The sequence below is a fragment of the Triticum dicoccoides genome, chromosome 7B (genome assembly GCF_002162155.2).
Source record: "Triticum dicoccoides isolate Atlit2015 ecotype Zavitan chromosome 7B, WEW_v2.0, whole genome shotgun sequence".
In the NCBI taxonomy this organism is placed as follows: domain Eukaryota; kingdom Viridiplantae; phylum Streptophyta; class Magnoliopsida; order Poales; family Poaceae; genus Triticum; species Triticum dicoccoides.
Genome location: NC_041393.1, coordinates 8,662,844 through 8,676,619, shown reverse-complemented (window position 1 = coordinate 8,676,619; position 13,776 = coordinate 8,662,844). Strand labels below are relative to the sequence as shown.

The 13,776-nt window shown below is 41.1% G+C and overlaps 1 pseudogene; it reads right to left on the bottom strand.

Annotated features, from left to right (window-relative positions):
• Positions 1–419: 419 nt before the first annotated feature.
• LOC119338497 lies at positions 420–13,773 on the bottom strand (annotated as a pseudogene).
• Positions 13,774–13,776: the final 3 nt, after the last annotated feature.

The window sequence follows — 13,776 nt, the reverse complement described above, 5'->3', positions numbered from 1 at the left end:
AGAGTCAAGCCACACACAGTCACACACACAGAGAATGGAGCACTTGCAGACAAGAAACATGCATAGATAGGGGCACAAACAGAAAGCTAATACATGCAAGACCGAAGTAAACTCAAAAAGCTTAAAGAATTTCCAGAACTTGAATGAGTAAACTATTTTCTCTAGAGGGGCGAGGGTGATCCAGATCTTCGTTCCTGAAAATAGGAAGCTAGTTAGAGGCTTATTAAGTGATTATCTTCATCAATACCCACAAGTTTGTAGAAACAGAGACACATGCTTATTTATTTAGAATTCGGTTTGTAATTCAAATATTATGAGTGTACGCATACGGACATAAAAGAAATGTTAATGTATTCTTGTTCTACTTACTAGAGAAAGCAAGGCTTGTAACATGAGCAACATTCTTATAGAAATTCTGGCTAAGGTAAGCCATGCGACTTGATCACATCGGATGCTTTACCGTGGTGAAGAGCAACCTTCAACACTGATTCATTTCTAGTGCTAGTAGATTCAGCCTGCAGGGCAGAGAAACAATGTCAGTACAAACCACCAGGCAAACCAAGCTTCTTACTTGTTGGGTCCAAATCAAGGAATTCTAGCTACCAAATAATTCAAGGTGGATGCAAGATGAAACCTCCAAACATCAGCCTCACTGGTGCACGCCAGCTATACTCACGTATTGCATTTATATCATACAGAATAAACACACCAGCCTACCACTAGTCAAGTTGGAAATAATGTACTGATTAACCAAGCTTATGATGACTTGCCAACAGTTCGAAAGTGAACAACAGTCTAGTGTTTATTCCATTTGTAAGTAGAACATGATGATGCAAGCAAAAACCCTAAAAGCAGAATTAATTCACTGGCCTCGTGTGTGTAAAGCATCCACTTTTCACATATTGGGAATATGCACTAACACCAACTGCCATTATTCCCTTTATGTTCAGAACAAGGACGTTGGTATTTATAGCTAGTTCCTATTTTTCATATTATACATAATGGGTCATGTATTCTAAAATTGAAAAGAACCACCAAAGAATGGTTAATGTAGCCAACAGATGAAAGGCAGGTTAACTCACCGGGTGACGTGGATCGGCAAGCATGGGAAAGAGACCTCTAACTATGAGTGATTGTCTTGCCTGCAGGAAGATAATGCAACAAATATGAGTTATAACAGTGGCACACTGCCAAACACGAGAGACAAGTCTTGGTCCAACATAAGCAGTATTGTTTCTTATCGGGCAAAATTCTATAGTACACCCTCCATCCCAAATTACTTGTCTTAGATTTGTCTAGATATGGATGTATTAGATACGTGGTAATACATGTTAATTAGTGAGTCTAGTTGAACACCACACTAAAAAGGTTACAAGGAAACAAGATGTTCACATACTTCAAATGCGCTTGTGAAGCTCCACTTCAATTGATTTGTTTTTAGATGAGGAATGTGAAAGCCAAGTGCTCCCTAGGTGGTTTTGGTAATTAATGTCAACATATCTCTTGTTGGACTAACACTTTTACCTAGTATATTTCAGATAAGTTCAATATTGGAGTGGCATGGACTAAAGGACGTGGGAACTCCTTCAAGATGCTAAGGACAAAGGATTGGCTCAAGCTTCAAGCTCAAGACTCTTCATTTTACATTTCAGTGATCCAAGATCACATTGAGTCTATAGGAAAAGCCAATACTATCAAGGAGGGATGAGGTGTTGCTTAATGAGCCTCTTGCTTCATGTGCTTAGTGATATGCTCCACAAACCCTCCACTACTTTCCCACTTCCACATATGTCCTAAACCTAAAGTCAAACGTGGCCCCACTGATTTTTTCTATCCGGCGCCACCGAGTTTTGATGTCTTAGCCACTGCCACAAACCCTAGGCAAATCGGTCTCACCGATAGGGATCTCGGTCTCACTAAGATGGGATTGTGATCTCTCTGTGTATGCCCATTATCAAAATCGGTCTTACCGAGTTTGAGCAATCGGTACTACCGAGATTACAATGCAAACTTCCTGGTTGACTCATTACCAAAATCGGTCCCACCGAGTTTGATAATCGGTCCAACCGAGTTTGCCTGACCAAATCTCTGGTTAGCTAATTACCAAAATCGGTCCTACCGAGTTTGTGTAATCGGTCTCACAGAGATTACGTTATGCCCTAACCCTAACCATATCGGTCCTACCAAGTTGTATTTCGGTCCCACCGAAAATCCTAACGGTCACTAGGTTTACTAAATCGGTCCGACCGAGTCTGTTGGTTCAGTCCCACCGAGTTTGGTAAATTGTGTGTAACGGTTAGATTTTGTGTGGAGGCTATATATACCCTTCCACCTCCTCTTCATTCGTGGAGAGAGCCATCAGACTAAACCTACACTTCCAGCATCCTATTTCTGAGAGAGAACTACCTACTCATGTGTTGAGGCCAAGATATTCCATTCCTACCATATGAATCTTGATCTCTAGCCTTCCCCAAGTTGCTTTCCACTCAAATCCTCTTTCCACCAGATCCAAATCATATGAGAGAGAGTTGAGTGTTGGGGAGACTATCATTTGAAGCACAAGAGCAAGGAGTTCATCATCAACGCACCATTTGTTACTTTTTGGAGAGTGGTGTCTCCTAGATTGGCTAGGTGTCACTTGGGAGCCTCCGACAAGATTGTGGAGTTGAACCAAGGAGTTTGTAAGGGCAAGGAGATTGCCTACTTCGTGAAGATCTACCGCTAGTGATGCAAGTCCTTCGTGGGCGACGGCCATGGTGGGATAGACAAGGTTGCTTCTTCGTGGACCCTTCTTGGGTGGAGCCCTCCGTGGACTCGCGCAGCCGTTACCCTTCGTGGGTTGAAGTCTCCATCAACGTGGATGTACGATAGCACCACCTATCGGAACCACGCCAAAAACATCAGTGTCTCCAATTGCGTTTGAATCCTCCAAACCCTTCCCTTTACATTATTGCAAGTTGCATGCTTTACTTTCTGCTGCTCATATACTCTTTGCATGCTTGCTTGCTATGTGTTGTGAATGTTAAACTTGTGCCTAAATTTCACTTAAATATTAAAAAGGCTAAAAACTGCAACTTTGGTACTTAGTGTCTAATCACCCCCCCCTCTAGACACCTCTTCTCAAGGTCCTACAAGTGGTATCAGAGCATTGGTCTCCATTGCTTTGGTTTAATCACCATTGGAGGAAGATGGATGAGTCTACTTTGGGGAGTCTTAGATATAGAGTGCCTATTCTTGATGGAGAATATTTTCATGAGTGAAAAAATGAGATGCTTGTAATTTTCAATCAATATCATTTGAACAAGTACATTGCTAGTCCTTGTGCACCTTGTGTTGATCCTATGCATCCTACCCTTGATGAGTCTATTGACATGATTAGGAATGTTAGAACTGTTAATCTTATCACTAGAGGCTTGCCCAGAAACTTGATTATAAAACTGCCTACTCTTGAGTGTGCCTACACTATATGGAAATTTCTTGAGGAACGATTTCCTGATTATTCTTTGAAAAATCTTGATGAAATTCTTCATAAGTCTATTGCCTTGAGTAAGATGAATACTAGTGATCCTATGTTTGGTGATCGTCTATTTGAGCTTACAAATCTTATGCGTGCCAAAGGAAATGTTGGTATTATTAATGATATTATTTCCGAAGCTATAAAAATTCATAGACAAGATCATTGTCGAAATCACTCTAACGAATCACCCTCTCTAGGATTTGATCCACCACATGATGATGTTGAACATGGATACTATGATGAGGATGATGATAGTGACTTCGATCTTGATGATGCAATGACACATTTTGGTCTTATGGCAAATCTTCGGGGATATATGTCAGGAGGAAAGGAATGGGTCCTTGACAGTGGATGTACCGATCACATGACCGGAGATAAAGACATGTTTCGTGAGCTTGCTGATAATGATAGTCCTCGAAAGTATGTCACTTTCGGTGACAACTCAAAGGGTAAGGTGGTTGGCCTCGTTAAGGTGGCCATCTCACATGATAGCTCCATGCAAAATGTCATGCTCGTTGAATCTCTTGGATACAACTTACTTTCAGTATCTAGACTTGCTGACTTTGGTTTCAATGTCCTATTTACTGAAGTTGATTGCCAAGTGTTTCGTTGAGACAATCATAAAATGGTCTTTACTGGTATACGTAGAGGTGATCTTTACATTGTTGATTTCACTAAAAAGGCCCAACCTAAAACTTGCTTCATTGCTAAATCCTCAAAAGGTTGGTTATGGCATAGACAACTAGGTCACGTTGGCATGAGAAACCTTGACAAGCTTATTAAGGGAAATCATATCCTTGGAGTTAATGATGTCATATTTGATAAGGATAGACTTTGCAGTGCTTGTCAGGCAGGTAAACAGGTTGGAGGAAGGCATCCCGTGAAGAACATCATGACCACAAAGAGGCCACTCGAGCTACTTCACATGGATCTCTTTGGTCCCAACTCTTACAAGAGTCTCGGTGGAAATTCTTTACCTGGGTGTTCTTTCTCGATGATAAATCGCAGGTTCAGAAGATCTTCAAAAACTTCGCTAGCAAGGCCCAAAATCAGTTTGAAGTAAAGATCAAGAAGGTTCGCAGCGACAACAAAACGGAGTTCAAGAACGCAAATTTGGAAACCTTTCTTGATGAAGAAGGGATTTCACACGAGTTCTCGGCTACGTACACATCTCAACAAAATGGAGTTGTTGAGAGGAAGAACCGGACGCTCATCGAAATGGCGAGAACGATGCTTGATGAGTACAAGACGCCGAAGCACTTTTGGGCAGAAGCGGTTGAGACAACTTGTCATGCAACAAATCGCTTGTATCTTCACAAGCTACTCGGCAAGACGGCATACGAGCTCCTCACCGGTAACAAACCCCAAGTTGGATACTTTCGAGTATTCGGCTCAAAGTTCTACATTCTTGATAAGCATCGTCGTTCTAAATTTGCTCCTAAGTCTCATGAAGGTTTCCTACTAGGTTATGGCTCAAACTCTCACACATACCGTGTCTACAACAATTTCACCTGAAAAGTTGAAGAGACGGTAGATGTGAAGTTTGATGAATCTAACGGCTCGCAAGTAGAGCAACTGCCAATTGATGTAGGAGACAAAGATCCTTCGGAAGCAATCCAAGACTTGTCTATTGGCAAGGTTCATCCAACGGAGGTGAAGGAGAGTACCTCGTCCATCCAAGTGGAAGCTTCTACTTCACAACAAGGTGAACCAAGAGTTGATATGGAAGCATCCACAAGTGGGACACACCAAGATGAAGGAAATGAGGAAGTGCATCAAGCTGAACGTCAACAACCTCCTTCTCCACCACGACAAGAGAACGACAACGCCAACAATGAAGAAGGCCAAGAAGAAGAACAAGATGAAGAAGATGTTCAACGAAGATCCAAGCAAAATCTTTCACGAGTTCGAGCAAGAATTGCTAAAGACCATCCCGTCGAGCAAATCTACAATGATATTCAAACCGGGAGAATCACTCGCTCTAAAACTCGTTTAGCTAAATTTTGTGAAAACTATTCTTTCATCTCTAGCATTGAACCTATGAAGGTTGAAGAAGCATTGTAAGATCCGGATTGGATAAATGATATGCATGAAGAGCTACACAACTTTGAGAGGAACCAAGTTTGGACATTGGTTGAGAAGCCCGACAACAACCACAACATCATCGGTACCAAATGGGTGTTTCGCAACAAGCAAGATGAAGATGGACAAGTAGTTCACAACAAAGCACGTCTCGTCGCCCAAGGCTACACACAAGTCGAAGGTATGGACTATGGTGAGACTTATGCTCCCATTGCTAGACTTGAGTCCATTCGCATCTTACTTGCCTATGCTAATCACCATGATATCACATTGTACCCTCCATTAAAAGTGCTTTTCTAAATGGTGAAATAGAGGAGGAAGTTTATGTTAAACAACCTCCCGGCTTTGTCAATCCTAAGAAACCCAATCATGTTTACAAACTTCACAAAGCTCTTTATGGTCTTAAACAAGCTCCTAGAGCATGGTATAAATGCTTGACCAAGTTTCTTATTGAAAAGGCTTTGAAATTGGGAAAATTGATTCCACACTCTTTACTAAAAGGGTTAATGGTGAACTATTTGTGTGCCAAATCTATGTTGACGATATTATATTTGGTTCAACTAACCCTCATTTTAGTGAGAAGTTTGGAAAGCTAATGTCGGAGAAGTTTGAGATGTCAATGATGAGTGAACTCAAATTCTTTCTTGGGTTGCAAATCAAGCAAACTAAGGAAGGTACTTTTGTCTCTCAAACAAAGTACACTAAGGACTTATTCAAGAAGTTCAATATGCAAGAATGCAAAGGTATGTCTACACCCATGCCTACTAGTGGCCATCTTGATTTGACCAAAGATGGTGAACCGGTTGATCAAAAGGTTTATCACTCTATGATTGGTTCATTGTTATATCTATGCGCTTCACGTCCCGATATTATGCTAAGTGTGTGCATGTGTGCACGATATCAAGCTGCTCCTAAAGAATGCCATCTTAAGGCTGTGAAAAAGATAGTGAGATACTTAATCCATACACCAAATTTTGGCATTTGGTATCCTAAGAGGGCCTCTTTCGATCTTGTTGGCTACTCCGACTCGGACTATGCCAGAGACAAGGTTGATAGAAAGTCCACTTCGGGTACTTGTCAATTTCTTGGTAGATCTCTTGTGTCTTGGTCTTCCAAGAAACAAAACTCGGTATCCTTATCCACCGCCGAAGCGGAATACATTGCCGCTGGTTCATGTTGTGCTCAATTACTTTGGATGACCCAAACTCTTAAAGATTATGGGATATATGTGAAACATGTTCCATTGCTTTGTGACAATGAAAGTGCTATCAAAATTGGTCATAATCCTGTGCAACATTCTCGAACTAAGCATAATGAAGTTCGTCATCATTTCATTCGAGATCATGTTGCTAAGGGTGACATTGATCTTAAGCATGTTCGCACTGAAAAACAATTAGCGGATATATTCACTAAACCTCTTGATGAGAAAGTGTTTTGCAGGTTGAGAGGAGAATTGAACATCATTGATGCTTCAAACTTGGAGTAGAAACTCCATTGGATACATGCAAGACATGAGCTTATGACTAATCCTTGATATTTCTCTTATGATGAAAATCTTATGTCTTGGATATATTTGTATCTTGCATGCTATCTAACCCATGTAGGTACTTGGTGGAATCTAATTCCATGAGGTTGTAATCTACTCATATCTTGAGCAATCTCTACATCACCAAGTCTCCACAAAGGTGGTTGAAGACAAGGAAGCACGAAACCATTCAAACATATCCTTTGACAAATTCTATGTTAAACTTCATGAGAGTCATTTTTGGATATACAAGTGCTCTTCCTTGCAAGAACTAACCCATGTAGGTAGATGGAATCAAATTCCAAGTGGTACTCCAAATTCTTGATGAGCTACATCAACCTCGAGCAACTCACACAAGTTCAACTACATGGACAACACCACCAACCAAGGTATGTTATTCCATCTTAGAGAAGCTTTACTCCAAGTCATGAGCTAAGGCAACTCGACAAGATATGAATACATCAAGATGCTTAAATGAAAAATGGCAACCCCATTTTGAGCTTAAACGATGAGTATGACCTATGATCAAGTGATCTCACTTGACTCCTAAGTCAATATACTCTAACATAGGTGACTTCATCGCCGACCATCTCTAGATAAAGTTCCCTTGTGTTTTCTTCTGTGTTTTTGCATTTGTCTCTTGCATATGTGTTTCCCCTTTTTCAAAAAAAAACTTCATCTAGATTTCTTTCTTTTTCTTTCTGTTTGCTCTGCATTTTCTGCATCCAATTCCTTGCATATCATTCAGTAAATTCCTTGCAAATCTTTGTGAGATCTTTTTAGTCTAGTGAGCTTAGGTGACAAGTGTTTTCCCTGCGATGAACTCGGTTACACCGATTTGTTATTTTTGGTCCAACCGAAAACTTTCGGTACCATCGAAGCATACCACTCGGTGCCACTGATTTCACAACAGGAAAAACAGTTTGCCACTTATTCTGTGTTTCTTCTGGTCCAGCTCCACTCAATGAATCTTGTCCTCTACAAGCATCACATTTTTATCATTGCTTTATGTTGTGACTCAAGGATCAAACTCATTCACGTCAAATTCCAAAGGGAGAGAGAGATTACATCTTTATCAAGCCCTTCTTGGAAATTGATGTCAAAGGGGGAGAGAGAGATCACATCAAAGCTTATCATTTAAAGAGAGAGATCACATCTCAGAGGGAGAGAGAGATCCTTCAAGGGGAGAGAGAGAGATCTCCAGGGGGAGAGAATACTAGTAGAAAGTATTTCTCAAGGATCCTAGATGCTTGGTGTTCAAGAGGAGAGATGCCACATGTCTTCTTGAGGGGAAAGACATGTTCATATGTGCTTATTTGCATTAGCTTGCATTAGCTCTGTTCTTTATATCTTTCAGCTCTGATTTTCTGTTCCCTATCTTCTCCCAGTATCCCATGCTAGATTCAGGGGGAGCAAGACATCTAAGGGAAAGAAATCATTTAAATTCATTGCATATCTTTACTCTTGGGGACATGTCTAATAAACTGTAGTACTTAGTACTCACTCTCTACATGTCATCCCAGTCTTGGTATTCTTGTGGTTTCTTCTGTTTGCTCTGGCTAGTAGATGTATCTATGTTATCTAACCTTGTTTACGCAGGTTCATTTCATCCTAAGCCAACTCAAGACTACAAGGTAAGTATATGCATCACAATCATGTGTATGAGGAATTCTTGCTGATGTACATACTGTTTGCAAGAAGGACTCATGGGCATGAAGGTATTTCCTTTAATATTTTCTTTGCTCTGACACATTTGGCCAAGATACATGTAACACATTGCCTGCTCTATCATGGTTATGCTCTCACGTGCTTCTATATTTCATATTCACATGATTGCATACATGTAGGGGGAGCCTATGCTTGTTACATGTCTTTCCAAAACTTTACTTGCTACTCTTTATATCCTTATCTAAAGCTTTGATGTATGTTGTCATCAATTACCAAAAAGGGGGAGATTTAAAGCACAAGTGCTCCCTAGGTGGTTTTGGTAATTAATGTCAACATATCTCTTGTTGGACTAACACTTTTATCTAGTATATTTCAGATAAGTTCAACATTGGAGTGGCATGGACTAAAGGATGTGGGAACTCCTTCAAGATGCTAAGGACAAAGGATTGGCTCAAGCTTCAAGCTCAAGACTCTTCATTTTACATTTCAGTGATCCAAGATCACATTGAGTCTATAGGAAAAGCCAATACTATCAAGGAGGGATGAGGTGTTGCTTAATGAGCCTCTTGCTTCATGTGCTTAGTGATATGCTCAAAAAACCCTCCACTACTTTCCCACTTCCACATATGTCCTAAACCTAAAGTCAAACTCGGCCCCACTGATTTTTTCTATCCGGCGCCACCGAGTTTTGATGTCTTAGCCACTGCCACAAACCCTAGGCAAATCGGTCTCACCGATAGGGATCTCGGTCTCACCGAGATGGGATTGTAATCTCTCTGTGTATGCCCATTATCAAAATCGGTCTTACCGAGTTTGAGCAATCGGTACTACCGAGATTACAATGCAAACTTCCTGGTTTACTCATTACCAAAATCGGTCCCACCGAGTTTGATAATCGGTCCAACCGAGTTTGCCTGACCAACTCTCTGGTTAGCTAATTACCAAAATCGGTCCTACCGAGTTTGTGTAATCGGTCTCACCAAGATTACGTTATGCCCTAACCCTAACCATATCGGTCCTACCGAGTTGCATTTTGGTCCCACCGAAAATCCTAACGGTCACTAGGTTTACTAAATCGATCTGACCGAGTCTGTTGGTTCTGTCCCACCGAGTTTGGTAAATTGTGTGTAACGGTTAGATTTTGTGTGGAGGCTATATATACCCCTCCACCTCCTCTTCATTCGTGGAGAGAGCCATCAGACTAAACCTACACTTCCAGCATCCTATTTCTGAGAGAGAACTACCTACTCATGTGTTGAGGCCAAGATATTCCATTCCTACCATATGAATCTTGATCTCTAGCCTTCCCCAAGTTGCTTTCCACTCAAATCCTCTTTCCACTAGATCCAAATCATATGAGAGAGAGTTGAGTGTTGGGGAGACTATCATTTGAAGCACAAGAGCAAGGAGTTCATCATCAACGCACCATTTGTTACTTCTTGGAGAGTGGTGTCTCCTAGATTGGCTAGGTGTCACTTGGGAGCCTCTGACAAGATTATGGAGTTGAACCAAGGAGTTTGTAAGGGCAAGGAGATCGCCTACTTCGTGAAGATCTACCGCTAGTGAGGCAAGTCCTTCGTGGGCGACGGCCATGGTGGGATAGACAAGGTTGCTTCTTCGTGGACCCTTCTTGGGTGGAGCCCTCTATGGACTCGCGCAGCCGTTACCCTTCGTGGGTTGAAGTCTCCATCAACGTGGATGTACGATAGCACCACCTATCAGAACCACGCCAAAAACATCCGTGTCTCCAATTGCGTTTGAATCCTCCAAACCCTTCCCTTTACATTCTTGCAAGTTGCGTGCTTTACTTTCCGCTGCTCATATACTCTTTGCATGCTTGCTTGCTATGTGTTGTGAATGTTAAACTTGTGCCTAAATTTCACTTAAATATTAAAAAGGCTAAAAACTGCAACTTTGGTACTTAGTGTCTAATCACCCCCCCTCTAGACACCTCTTCTCAAGGTCCTACAGAATGGCATGGTGGGCCTGTACTTGGCAATTAGCCTGCAGATACGCGATATGGCATAATATATGAATCAATTTCTATTAAACTACAAGATGGGGTGAAGCGCCTATAAGAAGAAATACGCTTTTTCTCCTATCCAGATGAGGTGAAGCAAATGATGGTCGAAGCCTTAGCTTTAATAGCATCCCGCACCTAGCAAATAGGTAGTGAACTATTTTCAGACTTAAGTGTCATAGACTGATATTCAATCAATGGAAGATAGAAATTGTTCCCCTGTAAAAACTAACAAAAGGTTGGAAAATGAAAAGAAACAAAATACGCACTACAGAGGAAGCAATAGACTCCAAGTGGATCATGGGTTCTCCCACGTATTTCATGGTTCGCTTGAAGTACAAATCATGGTTTAAGACCTTCTCATCCTGTGAAACAATTCATGAAAATATATCACCTACTATGAAGAGAGAAAAGGCAGGAAGGAGTGAATTTCCATTAGATTCCATTAGAGTGCCAAGGATATACTTGTTGAGAACACATTTAGGGGCCGTTCGGAAGAATAGTATTTATCTATAACATTTTATTAGTATTGAAGTCTGATTTGAACTACAAAAGGGAACCTATCAACAAATGCCCTCCCAAACAGGCCTGTGTTTATCAAGAGAACATATAGACCTCCAAAAGAAAGTTCACCTCAGCACAAATTTCTACCTGCCGTTGAAATAGTCTCACCTGGATACAACCCACGGAGAGTCTCTGCACCAAGGAGAATGGCAGCACTACCTGAACAAAACAATTGTGATTCATGTTACAGCTTGTGCAGTTATAGTTTGTTTGGGTGTAGTAATGAGCAGCTGTACAGGATCACCAAAGTATAAGATATCTGCAAGAGGCAAAAACTAACCATCCAGTACGACATTTGCCACATCAGTTGCATCTGCACGAGTAGGCCTTAGGTTGTCCGTCATACTGTTCACAACACAAGTAACAACAATAGGTTTTCCACCCATGTTGCACTTGTGCAAAGCAGACTTCTGAAATACGAACGAACAAAGTAGTACTCAATAGACAAAAATACATGTTAATTACTATCAACATTAGGAATATTTTCCAAAGTATGAAGCGCAAAAAACATGTGATATTCAACAAAATATCAATATAAAAAATTTCAATCTGTTGGGAAAGATGGCATTATGAAGTAGTACGCTCTAAATATCGACATAGAGTTACTTACTTGCCGCACATCTCCTGCATGCCTTGTATAAGAAAGAGAGGAAGTCAATCTTGTTTGGAGCACCCCATTTTTTCATAACCTGGAAGTGGCGCATGATCATAAAGTCATATAATGGGTTACAACAAGGAGCTCCAGTTTCACGAAAAAAAACATGTAAAGTCTAGTCGCCAAGTTAATACAAGGAGCAAGAGAGATTCTTGGGAGGAGTTTCTTACATCTTTATCCTCGTCAGACAGCGTGGGCATGTCGATATGGATCTGGGAGCAGTGCAATGTGAAGGCATAATAATCACAAAAAAGTTCAGAAAAAATAATAGCGCCAAGTCTGTTACCTATGATCAGGAACTACCAATACCAAAATTAGATACCAATCAATCAATTGTAATAACCATGAACAGACAACAATCAATCGTGTCATATAAACATGTATTATCTCAAGGCAACAAACAACAATCAATCATCCTACATGGTTTGTACATTCTCAAGGCAATCAATCAAACAACAAACAACAATCCATCTCAAGGCAATCAATCAAACAACAAACAAAACAATCCATCTCAAGGAAATCAACCAAACAACAATCAACAATCCATCTCAAGGAAATCAATCAAACAACAAACAACAATCCATCTGAAGGCAATCGATCAAACAACAAACAACAATCCATCTCAAGCCAATCAATCAAACAACAAACAACAATCCATCTCAAGCCAATCAATCAAATAACAAACAACAATCAATCAATCATGCCATATGGAGACATAAGCAAAGCATGATAACAATAAACAATTGAAAAGAACAACATCAGAACAACCGTAATAGGCAAGAACATGATTCTCTACATCTAGGATGGGAGCACACACGCCTGTCGGTAGAACAAAAATCGACAGAGGGCAACCAGAGTATCAAGCGCATGCATTTGAGATATGAAAATAACCGACAAACAATGCAGGTGATGGAATAGAGGGAACGATTTAACACTGCTCCAATTTCCGAACCAAGAACCGATCGTTCCTGCAACCTTCGCCCCGACACGAACATGAAACGCAGGATCGTCAGATAACAAAAGCACACACACAAGTAAAGAAGGAACCATCGCTCCACCGTGAACACGAAACGCAGGAACAGAAGTTTCTCAAACAGACTTTAGTTCGCAAACCAGACCGACTGACCGCTCGCTCGCTCGCCCGCTTCCTCCCAGAGTCACAGGGACGGAGACCCCCGACGAGACGTCGCCAAAAACACGCGAGAGCATCAGGGCTACAGCAAGAACAAGCAAAATCATATCACAAGCGACTCTAAAGTGACGAGGAGGATGAGTAAATCAAACTAGACGCGATTCTCTATCTAAACGGGCGAATCTAGGACGAGCGAAACCAGTCGAATCAAGCGCACTTCAAGATAGATGAATCGAGAATGAGCAAAATGAAAAATCGGACGCGATTCTTCTAATCTAAATGGATGAATCGAGCGGGGACGAGCAACATAAAGTCAGAGGCGAGAGGAGAGGGAATCGGGGACGAATTGCCTCACCAAACGCGAGAGGAGGAGAGGCACGAACCAGGGACGAATTGCCTCACCAGACGCGAGAGGAGGAGAGGTAAGTCATTCATACCTAAAAAGCATATGTTTCAAGTTGGCAATAGCGGTTGTTTCTCATCAGTTCCAAGCCGATGGCTAGCCTGAAATGACATGAGCAACTTAAAATGTGAGTGTGATGTAAATGATGTTTCTATTATTCTTGAAGCAAGAAAAGTAGCTTACATCATCGGCAGCACCAACAGTCATATT